The 14774-nt window shown below is 37.2% G+C and overlaps 1 protein-coding gene across 8 annotated transcripts in view; it reads right to left on the bottom strand.

The window, feature by feature from the left end:
* KCNIP4 (potassium voltage-gated channel interacting protein 4) overlaps positions 1-14774 on the bottom strand; it is a 433458-nt gene that overhangs the window by 237547 nt on the left and 181137 nt on the right. The window contains exon 1 of one of the 8 annotated variants that reach the window (XM_080371593.1): positions 3104-14774. This exon is cut by the window's right edge and continues 34539 nt beyond it. The exons of the other annotated variants lie outside the window; for them this stretch is intronic. The gene's annotated coding sequence lies outside the window, so the exon portion shown is untranslated. The remainder of the gene's footprint in view (positions 1-3103) is intronic. 8 annotated transcript variants of the gene reach the window in all.

Raw genomic sequence — 14774 nt, 5'->3', positions numbered from 1 at the left:
TACTGAATGCTCAAACACTGTTCCCTCAACATATTACTTACTTAGGAATATTATAGCACATTTTCAAATGAATTATTTAGAAATATTGCTACACATTTTCAAATGACAAACAGTACTATTACAGCAGGAACATAAAAAAATGGATTCAAATTATTGTCAGACAATTTCTTTTGTCTGGTAATTTAACTGAAAAAATACAACCATTTCATTTCCGAATTTTAGTGCAACCTATATAAGCTCATTTATCATTTTCCTTATAACTCAGAGTTATAAATAACTTTGGGGTTTTTATATTATTTAAAATATAAGCAATAAAAAAACCCCAAAAACACCAACCTTAAACCAACAGTGAACAAAGAAGATTTTTTCAGTCAATGTGACCAGAAACAATTATTTACCATGAGGCGCATGTGTATAATAGATGTGTGACACTGCTGATATTCAACATCTCATTTATGGTGTATGCATTTTTTGAGGAGATGTAAAACATATCGCAGGGAAGTTGATCCCTTACTTCTTGACGTTAAATTAAATCTTTTGTTCTGCACCTATGAGTTCAAATTTTAGAATTCCCAAGCTCTTTTATTTTGTAAAGGAAGAACCTGAAATTACGGTGGAAGAACAGAAATTCTATTCTGTTCTATTCTATTCTAATTTTTGGGGTCAGTGTCTCTTCCTCTAGAGTATTTTCCTTTTTTTTTCTTCTTTACTGTTACTTAATATGAACAAATGTTTCCAGAAGCTACAGTTAAAAGCAAGGTCTGGTTTATTGCACAGCTGTTCTAAAGATACAGCACCAGGCAGTTCATGGTATATGAGCAGCATCAGAAGGGAAAGCAGAGATGAATTATTACCAAACATTAAAGTGTTGCCTAAAGTTATGAGTAGTTTAAAAATTAAAAAAAAAAATATGTTTTTTTCAAAAAAATCTTTAAAGTGCTAATTCGCCACAGGTGTGTCTCAGTCTGATCATTTCTAGTAAGTTGAGTCTACCTGGTGAATTTAAGAGTACATTCAATGGTTTCAAAGACAGTACCTTCAAAGAAAGATACAGGAGGGAAGTTTGAGCTAGTCCAATAAGGTGCTGAAGCCAGTGTCTGTTAAGATTGGCACAGAAGGATATCTAAAGCAGAGGGAGCACTTCACTGAGTCAAGTCTGACAGGCTGCTCTCCTGTCGTGCAGCATTTTATGGGTTTAGGGTCTCTAAAGGCTCTTTCCTAATAGTAAAACAACATCTTAAGAGTACCTTCTCTTGTTTTAAAATATACTAACATATCAATCCTGGTAATCATGAAGTTTCATTCACTTACATTCTGGGCATGGCATAGATACCAGACAAACTCACTCTCCTATATATAACTTTCACAGAGAAAAAACATGGGCTAATGATTAAGCACCTTTCTCCAACAAAAAGAGATTTCTGTTCAAACCTTGCTTAGCCACAAAAATTTCCATCTCTCAAGGCATGTTGCTTAGGCTGAATGCAAAATATCAAAATCCCAGCATAGAAAGGAGATGCTCGTGTTTCCAAAAAGCAATTTGATTGCCTGAGCTAGGAGGCACTTAAAACCTGCTAGACCCCTCCTTTGGGACTGCGGGGGGACCCAGTGGGCTGAGCTGTGGTTTGGAGGTGTCAGGGAAAGCCTCATCCACTGAAAGCTGGGGACAGCATCTAGCAAAGTATTCCACTTCCACTTGACTTTCCAAAACCAGGATGGAGGGAGAAAGAAAAGGAGGCAGGTTTGTTTTGCACAATAACTAAGTAGATCAATCAGTGATCCAGGAAGAGATGGTGCTGGAAACCATTTCCATCTGGCTGCTCATAGCTCCTTTCCCATGGGATCTTAATTGCCAGGCTAAGGATGGGACTCTAGCAGAGCACCGCTCACCTCCCTGTTGAACTGGAACCCAACTTAGGACAGCAAGAGCCACCCTGTCACAGAGCAGAGAGTACGGTGTCCATAAGAGCCCAGCAGGCTTCCTGGGACTGGGGACTTGGTGGGGTTGGGTCTCTCTTCACATTATTACTTACACAATTTATTTAACAACTCTTCAGTGATGCTGCAAGCCGCCCTGTTTTTCATTCACGATGTCTATAAGGCAATCAGTATTATTTGACTGTATCCAATAATCCTATTAGTGGTAATATAAATATGCAGCAGGGAGATGACTCTGGCTGTAGAAAAACACATTTTCAGGAATGTTCTATCTATTAGCTTCACAATCATTATTTCTCAGTTACTTTATAATTTCAGTCTTTCCACTGAAAATCATTATTAGTTTATATTTCTTCCCTAATAAAAGCATTTTTACTTCTAGGAGCTTCTTTGCTGCCCTCTTAAGCACTTTGCTAGAACAGCAGAGCTGAATGAAAAAAAAGTTTACCACGTTCAGCACCATAGAGTTTGACATAGTTTCTGCTCTGACTCTTAACTACTTCCAGTAACGTAAGTATTTTCTGATTATATAAAAAAATACACAACAGATGTTTCTTAGCTTTTCAAATCATGTTGTAAATCAGTATTACATTATACATCAGTGTTATATCATGTATATATATTATATAAGTATTATAATTTTTCTATCATTAACCATTTTAAAGTACAATAGAGCTATAAATATGGACAAAAAGACATTTTTTGTGGGACTATTTTGTTAATTTTCTAATACCCTCTTCATATATATATTAATATTGTGTGTCAGTTTAAATTTTGTCCTTTTTTTTATTATTTCTTCCACATATTTCTTTCTTAATGTGTATTCCTCCAGTAATATAGATTCAGGTAACTTTTAAAATCTTTCTCAGAAAAGACAAAAATTATGGATCCACTGATTTGCAATTTTTTTAATGCCATGAAAACTTATACTTGCTAATAGCACAGAGGAAAAGAACTTTGTAAATACTGGTAAAAAGTGTAAAAGCTGTTTTTATCCTAAAATTGAAAAAAAAGCCAACTGATTCATATCCATTGTTTTTTATATTAACTAGATATTTTTATTAATGTGCTGTAACCTAAATCCTTAAACTAACTTCTTATAGAACAAAAGCTAAACCTACTTATTTTAACATGCAACTTTCTTTGTTTGCTTTCAAATATTCACTTTGGATGACAATCCAAACATCAATGGAAGAGGGAACAGAAAGCCAAATTCATATTTTCTTCTTCCTCATACATCTACCAGTTGAATACTAACTGGTCTTACAAACAACTGTATACTCTCTGTCAAAATCGTTTGTAACTCTAACCTCCACTACAGCAGTCTTTATTTACAGTTAAACTCGCCGCTGCTGAGACGCCTTAAACTGCACAGTGTACTTCACTGTGCATGTAGGCAGAGGGAGGTATCAAGGCAGATTTGTACAAATCCAAATACTGCCTTAAACAGGGACAGCAAGTCATTGCAATTCAGTTGTCCAAAGGCCTTATCTCTGGCACCCTGGCTGCTTGAGGCAATTACCAGGGAGGGAAACAGTGGAGATATAATTCTTTATTCTTAAGTTATGCTTTCAACCTATCTATCTCCCTGCAGGCAGAAAACCAGAAAAAACAGGCACGGAATAGCAGAGTAACACAGTCAAGATCATGGAGCAACCCAGGCTACCAACACCTCCTTTTGAGGTTTAGACTGAGCAAGCAACAGTTGATACACCAGCATGAAACCCTCAGCCTCCTGAATTGCTACTGTTTGACTCATGGGACACACAACACAATGGCAAGTCTGACACATGTTTCCCCCAAACATTAAAAAAAACGTATCCCAATACAAAGTGAGTTTACCTTTCTCATCCCCCTTCTCACAGGTATTATATCATGGTGTAAGGAATTCCCAATACAAAAAACCAAAAACAAAACAAAACAAAAAAAATTTCATCACTTACAAGTGTATTTCTGCACCTGAAATTTGTTTTTATTATGAAAACACATGCTATGCAGTTTAAAAATACTAAGATACAAAAAGCAATACAAGAATGCTTAATAAAGCTATGGAAGACTCTGAATTAAGAACAAATATTGCCCAAAACTTCAGATCTTTCAGAATACTAGTTTTTTTTGAAGGAAATTATTCAATTCAAAACTGTGCATCCAAAAGGCTGATACAATGTGTGTAATCATACAGTCAAAGAGATGGGAAAAGATGGGCCTTATTGACACATGTCAGTAAGTCTACTACCATATGGTAAAAAGACTTCAATCTGGATCAAGGTAAGAAACCCTATCTGCTCTGGGAGGAGGAGCCAAAGTCCATGTGGGAGGAACACCAGCTGTGGAGGAAAGCTTATTTCTGAAGAACTGCACAGGTGAGTTGCCTTACATGCTACTGGTTACCTTTGTTATTTGAATGAATAATAGGAGAGTGATTTTTATCCCCTAATTTTGTAGACAGAACTCTTCACTGGAATATAAGGGATCTCTGTTCACACGGACAGGAAAAAAAGAAAAGTCCTTCAAGGAAAAGCTGTGTGGAATTAAAGTTTTTAAGATGAAAGCAGTAAGAGAATGAGCATGATGTGTCCATCTTGCTGGACCTCTAGCAAAATTTCTGGAGGTCCTAGTTAAAGCTTTCCTGAACAAGAGAAACTGAAAGTGGCAGTCGTAAGAGCACTCCTTTAGGGCCATCCAGAAACCCTGAAAATGTATGGTAGTTACATATATAAGTCTAAATGGTAGTCGACTGTCTTTCTCTGCTATTCCACCATCTAATCAATGTTCATTACAATTTTATGCTTTTGCTGTTCAGTCAAAAATTTAAGAAAGATGGAACGAAAACTCTTGAAGTGATAGATGCAATGTATTTAATTTATCACTTACAAATTTGTATGAAACTTGGTGTAATTATGTATTATATATAAATATGTAAAATATGATGCTTAAACTTAAAGCTTTAGTTATATTTTTGGTGACACTGTAAGAACAAAATCATAAAGATTCACGAAGTCATGCGTTTCACAGATTATAGTAGCTACGCTATAACAATGTAGTTTATATTGTATTCATTTAAAGTAAATAAAGTTCTCAATTAAAATAAAGCAACTATTAAATAAACTGGAAAATAATAAACAAATTGATTGTATCTTTAATGTTATACAATAGATTAAATCCAGTGGTTTAAGATCACATTAGAGAGGATGTGAAAAATATCTTCCCTTTTCCAGGGCTTAATATCACTTACTTAAACACTTTAATTAAAATGCAAATTCATCTATAGAGCAGATGTAAAGACAAAAGCTTTGGTGAATATGGAAATCTGAGAAATCATTAGCTAGCATCATAGCACGTTAGATTACTGCTTCTGAATTGGAAATATAGTGTTCACCATGATGAAAAGATTATAAATTAAATCAGATGGCTGTACCACCTAGTGTTTTAATTTCCGCAAACTTCACTCTGAAACACTTTCTTCTCTGAATAATAACTTTCATCATCATCAAAGGACTATTAAATCCTTAGCTTAAAACACTGACTCCTCTTTGTACAATTTTTCACCAAGCGTCTACCTTATGTCATGTTCTGTCATCTGGCAAGCAGTGTAGTGTAATGCAGTTGATGTGCCATAGATACATATATGCTTATTTAAATAAATTAATGACAGAAATGTAAAACAGTACTTCCTGGGAATGTCAGAGCTCAGCAAGAGGACAAAGTGATGGACTCACGGATGAACTAGCTTGCAACAGATTTCATTAACTATTTTGTAGCCATGAATAAGAGGTCTACAAACCAAACACATGCATGATACTTCTGTACGTATGTGAGAGAGATCAGCACCATTGCTATCCACAGCTGCCGAAGCACCCACAGCTGCGTCCATGCTGCTCAGACCTCACTCCCCAGCTGACAGGGTGCTGAGGTGCTTACAGTGGTTGGCACCTTGCCATGTTACTTTGTTTTGTTCTCTAAACAGGCACTATAAATGTCAGTTAGATATGAATATTCCTGTACTTTTTTTCCATATCCATGAAGATAACTTAACCAGGTGACGTGGCTCTGCTTGGACAGATTTCACCTATGTGACACCTACCATCTCCTGCCCACCCACCCGTATCTGCCCACCACTACACCTCTCTCGTTTATGCAAGCACAACTGCTGGGGAGCTACAGTCAACCAAGCTGTGAACTGCTTAAAATACAAACTGCCATTCCGGGAAAAGTGAGGGGACAGCCCAGGCTGGAAGTCAAAGTGTGTTTCCCAAGGCACCTGAGCCTGCCTAAAAGTCCTGCGCATGGAGGGGCACAAGTCTCGCCCTCCCTGCCCTCTGTGGGATACCCCTGGCTGCTCATGTGCCTGTGAAGCTCCACGCAGTAACAAGTACATCCAGACGTTCCAGATTATCTGCAAAGCTTAAGCACTTCGCTTTGGAAGTTTATACTAATGCGATATCAAAACCTGTAATAACTTTGCTAAATACATGCCCAGAAGCACAGGCATGCCTTTTTAGTGCTGGGGTCAAACTAGGTGGTGACTGTATCTAGTTCCTATTATTGAACTCTTGAGTGCTCAGTAATTTGCAGCATCCTACAGAGCTTAGAAGTGCAACATAACGCATGACCTGGTGTAGGCAAACAACCATGTGTTACATCCCACATATGGGATGTGCAATTTAAGTGTACATGCCAAGATCCTCTGGGCTTATTCTCATGAATGAGGATGCCAATCTCAATTAACCCCACAGTGTTAATTTAAAAAGTTAAGAACTTAATTTCTGAGGAAAGCATAGAATGTAAGCCACTTACTTTCCATACAAATAACTGCAGTGCAAATTACCTTGTGTCACTTTTCCAGACTTGTGGTAGATGAAAACACATCTTAAGTGAGTGGTCCTAGTTTTCATGGCCCACCATCTTTGCTGAGAAGGGCAGACTGTGGCATCATTTGTGACAATACTAGCTGTGCTCTGCAGTAAGATTTCAAAGGGTTGCCTTTAGGCGTGTTTTATACAGCTATTGCCTAATAAAATATTTGATACACTACTGACATCAGCTGGATGGAAGGAGACTTTATACTTATAACCTACTGTAGAGTAAAATTAATTCCCTAATTCATCACCCTAGGTTTTGTTCCCACTATGATTTAAACACATCTGCCACCCTGCCACAAATTTGACCTATCATAAAGCAACCAACCATAGCCTTTTTAGTCCTGGATCTGCACTGTTAAAAGCACCCTTTTATTCCCTATCTTTCGATCCTGGATCTCTTCCCAGCCTTTCCTCCACTCTGCCGGCACAACAATTCAAGCAGCTGGATGGCTCAGGGATGGTCAAGCTGAAAAATAACTTCTTTTCTCCTTCCTTATTTGTCAGCAGCATTATTTATCTAGACCACCATGTGCGCTGCACGATTATCACTTTGCATGTGGTAGTGCGATAGAGTACGAGTGAAGAAAAGCTCGGGGCTTGCTGCTATTGGAGAAATTGAAAACTCTAGTCAAACTTTCCCTTAGTTGTCTGGATTTAACCCCATCAGCTCTGCAGCAGCCTGGGCTGCTGGGTACATATTCCCTCCCATCTGCTGTGCAGTACAGTGGCTGCTGTGGCTGCATTACGAAGCACAGGACTGATTCAGCTGAAAAAAATAATGGCTGTGCAAAAGAGCTGTAAGGAACTTTGATATCTTTTATGGATGCGGTAAAGCCAACCACAGCTGGGTAAAATGACAACTCAAGAAACTACTAAATACATTAAAATTGCAGGAAGGAGTTTTATTTGCCATAATTGTGGGTAACAAGATCACTACTGCTAAGCCTATCATTTTCTAAAAAAATACTCTCTGTGAAGAACCAAATATGAAATGTTAAGTATATAAAAGGAATATAAAAGAATAAAATTACCAATGAAAAAGAATGGACAGCTACTTTATTTGCCCTGCAATTATCCCCCGTTTGCACAGATAAGATTGGATTAACTTTGAAAGGATGCTGAAAAACATCACCTTGCTGTTTTGTACCAACAATGTTAAACAAAAAAGTAAAAAGGGAAGAAAATCTTAAAAGCCTTAAGTCATCTAAAATCTTTAGTAAAATGTTTAGAATCTTCTAACAGAGACTAAGCACACAGTTTTGTTACTGACTATTTGGGTGATTTATACACTGTTAATACCTGTATGTCTGTTATAAAGCAATTGTATATTGGAATAAAGTTGAGGAATCTATACCAGCCATTGACTCGGCTATGCAAAAATTCTCAGTTAAAGGTGCTGAGCTATGTTCAGCTGGCATGTAAATAAATGTGTACCAATCAAGACAAACACAGCCCCAGATACTTCGCAAAATATTAACAAATATGAGACTCTTGCTTGAGTTGCAATTTGCAGCAATCTGGATGCTCCTAGGTGGTATTTTATCGATCCTCTTTCTTGTGGCTTTTCCTTCTGTACAGCCACTAAGAAGCTTCCCCCCCCCCGACATGAATTTTCATGAAGCAGGTGGAAATGTAATACCTTTGGGGAATCCACCCTCCAACAAATCTGAATGAAATTAGGTTTTCCCAAACATTATCAAGTCAAAGACAGGCCCCACAGAATGCATGCAGGCATCCAATTAAACATGCACAGTCAGTGTTAATAACACCAGATACTTCATTTCCATAGGAAACAAAGTTAACTGGATTTCACTTAAAAGCTTGAGCAGAGCTGGTGAGCACCATCACACAAGGTATGATCAGAAGGTGACGACTGCAAATTTCTAAGTCATCTACTCATTTTATTATTTTTTTTCAATTTAAGGCATGAAGCCTGTTAAAATTTCCCTTTGTGGGCACTAAGTATTCTGGGGCATCTCTCTTTTCATTTGTACACAGTCCCTGCCAACTCTGCTGAATTATGGTGCCTCATAAATTTACTATTTCTCTTTTATCTGACAAGCAGATGATGGACAACATATTGATGTTCCATATGGCTTGAAAGCTCATAAGAAATCTTGTTCCTAAAATTGGCATACTTCAATGCTTTTAGAGCTGTGAAAGGCTTTTACGCCTGCCAGTTTTCTATACCATTATTACAGTCCTGCAGCAGTGTTTATCACTGGAGGATACCACCTGGTTCCAGGATCCAGCGTGCTATTCTTCCACATTTCTCTCCAAGGATCACCTGCCAATGAATCACCAAGGAAACTCATTACCAAAGGCACGAACTACACGGCACGGTACAGCTGACTGCCAGCAGTCAGTGTTATCCGCCAGACCACTTGAGCGTGTTATTCCTTCAGATGCTGCACTTCTGTCACGTTGAACGGCTGTGCTACGCTATTTCTCACTCTCATTTGTTATTTAATTTTAATCTCATCTGACTCACTGGTGTGGGTACGATGTCTGAGCTGCTGTCAGAAAGCCTGTGTGAGGTTATTTTAACAGCTATGAAAAGACAAAACGTGGCTCTCATTCTTTTAATTTGTCAGTTACACTGAAGAATTTGCTTTCTCATTAACTCAGCTTAGGCATATCACGTTCTGGATGACTGAAGAAGAAAGTTGATCCTTCTTTCCCTCTGTTTAATGTTTATTCACGTCAGGCTGTGCTTTTCCTCTTTCTGTGCTGACAGTCTTCGGAAAGCTTCAGGGACTACTACAGGTAAAACACAAAGATCATGACTCATCTAGGGCTCATCCTAAGGTTTAAGCTGCAACTTGAATGCTTCATACCATTTTCAAGATGCCTGCCAACACCAGGTAGATATTTTCAATGATGGCCTGAATACTTCCAGAATACAACCTTTTAAAGCTTCGGTTAATTTCTGCCTTTCCCACCTACTCTTCTATAAATTCCAATTTTCAGTCACTGTGTTTTGGACACCCATTTGTGTGGATTTTCCCGGGGACTTTTCTGGGACCACAGCAGCAGGTTAGGCATCCCAGCCAGCTATCTGCACTGTCCTGCTGTGGCTCATTTCTTTTTATCAAACTTGAGGAATGAGGCACATCTCATTTGCTCCTGGACACCCACTCACAGATTTTCTTCTCATTAAAGGCGCTGTACCCATTAGCCCATGTTCCCTTACTCCAGTTCATCAGTTCAAAGCTGATCCTACCGGACATTTTAAACCACCGAACGTCACCGCTCCCTAACTTTACTGAGCACAGAGCCTTCCACAGACAGCTTGGTTACCTTTCATCCTGATGAAGCTCTGAATGGTTTAAGGAACTCTTTTCCTACTTAAATGAATCTATCATTTTAGTGAAAAATTTTAATACTGGACTGGTTACAGTTTCAAGATTACAAAATCCAAATTAAAGATTTTTGTTGTTGTTGTTGTTGTTGTTATACTCACCTTTCTAATAGTCCAAACACAACCATTGCTTTCTATTTTAAAAGCTCAGACTTAGGTATTAGTGGTACTTCTTATTTTTCAGGTTTTACCTTTCTCCACTTCTGCACTTATGTAGGGCAATTTACTACATCTTTGCTTAATGATGCCATCTTTTTTTTTTTTTTTTTTTTTTTTTTCAAAAATCCAGCAGTTGTGGACACTGATGGAAACAATTTAAATGAGGATAAAATTGCAGTGAAAAATGGAGGCTTAAAATGGGTCAAGGATACTTTGGCTAGTCTGAGATATTCACCAACCTGAAAAGCACGGCAGAGTTATGGAGATAAAAATCTATTTAACCTATTGATACGTTAGAAACTCAGATAATGGTTATCACCTAACCGAATGCCACAGATTTTTAATGACTGTGAAAAAAATGAAGGGTGATTTTAGATTATGATGACATTAAAAATAACAGTGTGACTGTTTTGGGTGTGCATTGTATGCTGACAGATATCTGACAAGATACAGAGATTCTGATGAAAGTCATGTCACCATGTCATCATTTCAAAATATCATCATTTTATTTAGAGACTGTTCTTGATGAATACTTGAAGTCAGGATAAAATTAAACAACGGTTTGTTATTCTTCCTATTATTGATAATAAAGCTAGTTAAGAAGTGTGTTTCAATCTATTGTGAATTGGGCACCACTATAAAATGTTAGGCTTGATTAATTCTCAGAACAAGATATGATGGCAAATTTCCTGCATCCAGTTTAAAAAAAAAAAAAAAAAAAAAAAAAGAGAGAGAGAGAGAAAATACTTCTCTTCAGTCTTTGGTCAGGCACCAAGTTTAAAAGGTTGGGAACACTAGTCTGTAGGATTAATGACTGCTTAGGACATTCTGGCTGGTAAAGGATATAATAGAGACTTATAAAGGCAAATAGAAAAATGACTTTTCTGTAGCCACAGAGCACATAAAACACTGCTTTCCCGCACATGCGGCCCCATTCATTTCTGTAGGTCTGTTCAGGTGCATAAAATTTGACTCAGCTCTCTGGTTAACAGAAATAATAATAATAATCATAATAACAAATGAGCAGCGCAGCAATGTCCTTGCTGAAGGCCAGATTTGCAGCATTTATTTTTAGTAGAACATCCTCACTGGATTGCAAGGTTTGAATTGCATGTGAGAGGAGTAAGAACTGATACATGTTCCAGAAATAGACTGAAGACCTGGCACAAAGTGCTTGTTTGTAACAAAGAGGAAAGCTTTGATTTTAAGGCTGGAAACATCATATGAGAACCTTTAAATTGGTTTAAATTGGATGAGTTTGGGAAGAATTTTGAATAGCTCTAAGTATCATGAGTTACTTCAAAGATAATGAGTGTTGAGTAGAAGCAGCATTACCCTTTAATCTTTGCCATCTCCCCCCCACCCCGCCCCAGGGAAAAAAAGATCCTTACACTTATCTTCTCAGTGATCCACTTTCTTTCCTCGTAGATGTTTCAATGGGTTTTCATTGACTTGAGTAAGAAGGTATTTTAAGACAGTAAGACTATTGCAAAACACAGTATAATGTTGAAAATTGTCAAGACTGTCTTTCTTGAAAATCCATATTTTTGGAAAAGAAAAAACAAACAAACAAACAAAAAAAAAAGCTGGAATATTGAGTTTATACTAGCAGCTGTAATGTTGGATCATATGCCACCATCACTCCAGGGTTTCATCACAACTGATATTGTTTGTCCTCCTATGTAGCATAAAGGTGACCGAGAAAATATCCCAGTCTAAATGCAGATTGTCCCTCTGGCTAAACTGACATAATATGATCATGAACCCAAGTCCGATCAAGATCAACCTGGTACTGCTGAGTAATCCAGAAGGGCTGATACTGCTATTACAGAACCATGCATATCAGCAGCTGAGCTAGGTGTCATTAAAGATTTAAAAGTATAACATTAAAAACCCTTTGGAAGTTATATTCTAAGTTGTACTCACATGCAAAGTTTCATTATTAATATAAAGTTTGTATTGCTATATATTGTCAGCCAGAGAATTGCTCCTTTCTTACCCTTTCCCTCCTTCCTTTTGCTTTCAGCCATGCATTTACAAGTTGTGGTATTCACTGAGAATTTAATGTCAGCTATTTTAGGATTCATTCCTTCAGTGCCCATAGCACTACTGAGTGAACATGTTCTCCCGTACTTCAACTACTCAAGGCAAAGCTGCCTGTACTTAACTATTATTAAGAAACCTGACTTTGATTCCTACTAATTTTGATGTGATTTATGTCACTGTGACAGCTTTCTGCCAACAAGTCATTAGTGATTATTTCTGAAACACCAGGGTCTGAATGGCAGCAATGTTACTTATACACAAAAAACCCTAACAACCCACCAACCCAAACACACACACAAAAAACCCCAACCAAAACCAAAAACCAACCAAAAAAACCCCAACATTCTGACAGTTAGTGTTTCATTCAACCTAAATTTTCCACGAGTGCATGACACTGAAACCTAATTTAACACATCACAACCTTTTCATGTCTTAAATAAGAAAGTCCCAAAATGCTTTAGTAGTTTTTGATCCACTTAGCTGCACAGTAGCAAAGATTTAAAACGTAAAAAAACCCCAAAACTGTCAGGAGAAACAATACTGGGATAATAGTACTAAAAACCCCAGAAATCTTTAAGGTCTTTCTATTTTGATGAAGACTCTGAGGGCAGGGGGAAGACAACACCTGCTCTCAGATATCACTAGAAGGCACTACAGGCATCTGAGCAACCTCTTAATAGACAGGACACTATTGAACATGACCTTACTGCAGCTGCAGTTGCGTATCTTTTGAAAACCAAAGTTTTATAGATTATTTACTCTTTAAAAAATAAATGTCTTTGGGAAAGCTGTGTCTTTGGGGGTAGAAATCCTAAAGCACAAAAGAATCTTCCCTGTTACAGTAATTATTTTCTTATTCTGTGATAGCTGCTGAGCTACTATAAATCAGAAAGATAACAAATGTCCTACGTACTCTCATAATGTTCTCCAGAATTATTCTTCCTTAATCATCCCCTCTTTGGCTACATACATATATGCACATGTACATACACATTTGCATATATATCTGTGAGATACTCTTGGAAATATTTCAGTGCCTGTTCTGGAAAACTCTCTCTTGAATGACTTAATTTTAAGGTTTTCCTTTCTTCTTTGCTTTACCTTGTGTTCTTTTAATGAAGGTATTGCCCTCTTTCTGTGATATTACAGTAACATTTGCTGCTGGTGGTGTGACAAATAGTCCAACCTGAACTGCTGTCATCAAGCACAGAATGTGACAAGGATATCTGATTGACTGCAACCACAACCCTGGCAGCTGTGACTGTGTCTGTAATACCCTGCTAGAGTGTCCTTGCTAAAGTCAGTTTTGCTGTTATTTCCTATTAGTCATGACTTTATAAATGGCAAAGTCAAAAGTGAAGAAATCTTTTTTCAGTTAGAAATTCTAAACCTATAATCATAGCTTCTTAAAAGTACAAGTAAAATCTAAACAGCATCATGAAGTCAACTTTCACTATGCTGAAGTTTGACTGACAGCAAGAAAATCATTGTGAATAATTTACTTAAGACAATGGAGTATTTCACTCTAAGTAGCTGGCATTTCAGTTTCCTCTGCAGATATTTAGGCTTCATCCCACCCTCAAAAGAAAAAAAAGATAAAACTAAACAAAAACAACAACAAAAAAACCAAACCACAATAAAACCAAAACAATAATTTTGTCAAAAATAATGCTTATATGGCTCATTCTGTGTCACAGACAATTTCAAAGTCTAACTTGATAATAGAAATAACATATGTATACATATGTATGCATACTAAAATAATCTGCAAACTTGCAGACAATGCTTATATGCTTCCCTGTAAGAAATGGAAACAAGTCAACACCTTTACTACATCTCCCTTATTTTATACACCAGAAAAAGTCATCATCGTAATACCTGCCTTCACCTTCTGTCCCACACCTTTGTTTCTCGATATTGATTTGCCGCATTAGGGATCCTCTATGAGACAGCGTATGGAAAATGAGCTAGGATTGTGAAAACAAGAACAAAGAAGGTAACACTTGTTATCACCTGCCTTCTCATGACCATAAATCTCCTTACAATCTAAGTATTAGGATGCTTGGCTCTCTAGATTTCCTATCTTGATATGCATAGTCAGAAAGCAAAGACACATTTAGTGGGAGAGCTTGAATATGACACAATACAGTACCCTCAGCATCTGTACTAACTGACCTTCCCACTGCTTGTGCACCATTGCAGTATATACTTACTTGCACACCTCTTTAAATACGAGTTCAAATGTTCTTAAGATACAAATAGAGAAATTTATTTATATTATAATAGCCTGCGTAGAGTACAGCATGTGGTAAAATTAAATAAATAGGACTAGATTGTGATGTAGTACCAGATAGATAAATGTAGAATCAGTCCATTGTTAACAGTTTCTAGGGGGAAAAAAAAGTTTT

Source organism: Falco punctatus, assembly GCF_963210335.1.
Source record: "Falco punctatus genome assembly, chromosome: 1".
Taxonomy (NCBI): domain Eukaryota; kingdom Metazoa; phylum Chordata; class Aves; order Falconiformes; family Falconidae; genus Falco; species Falco punctatus.
The sequence above is the reverse complement of the archived record's forward strand: the minus strand, read 5'-3'. Positions and strand labels throughout refer to the sequence as shown.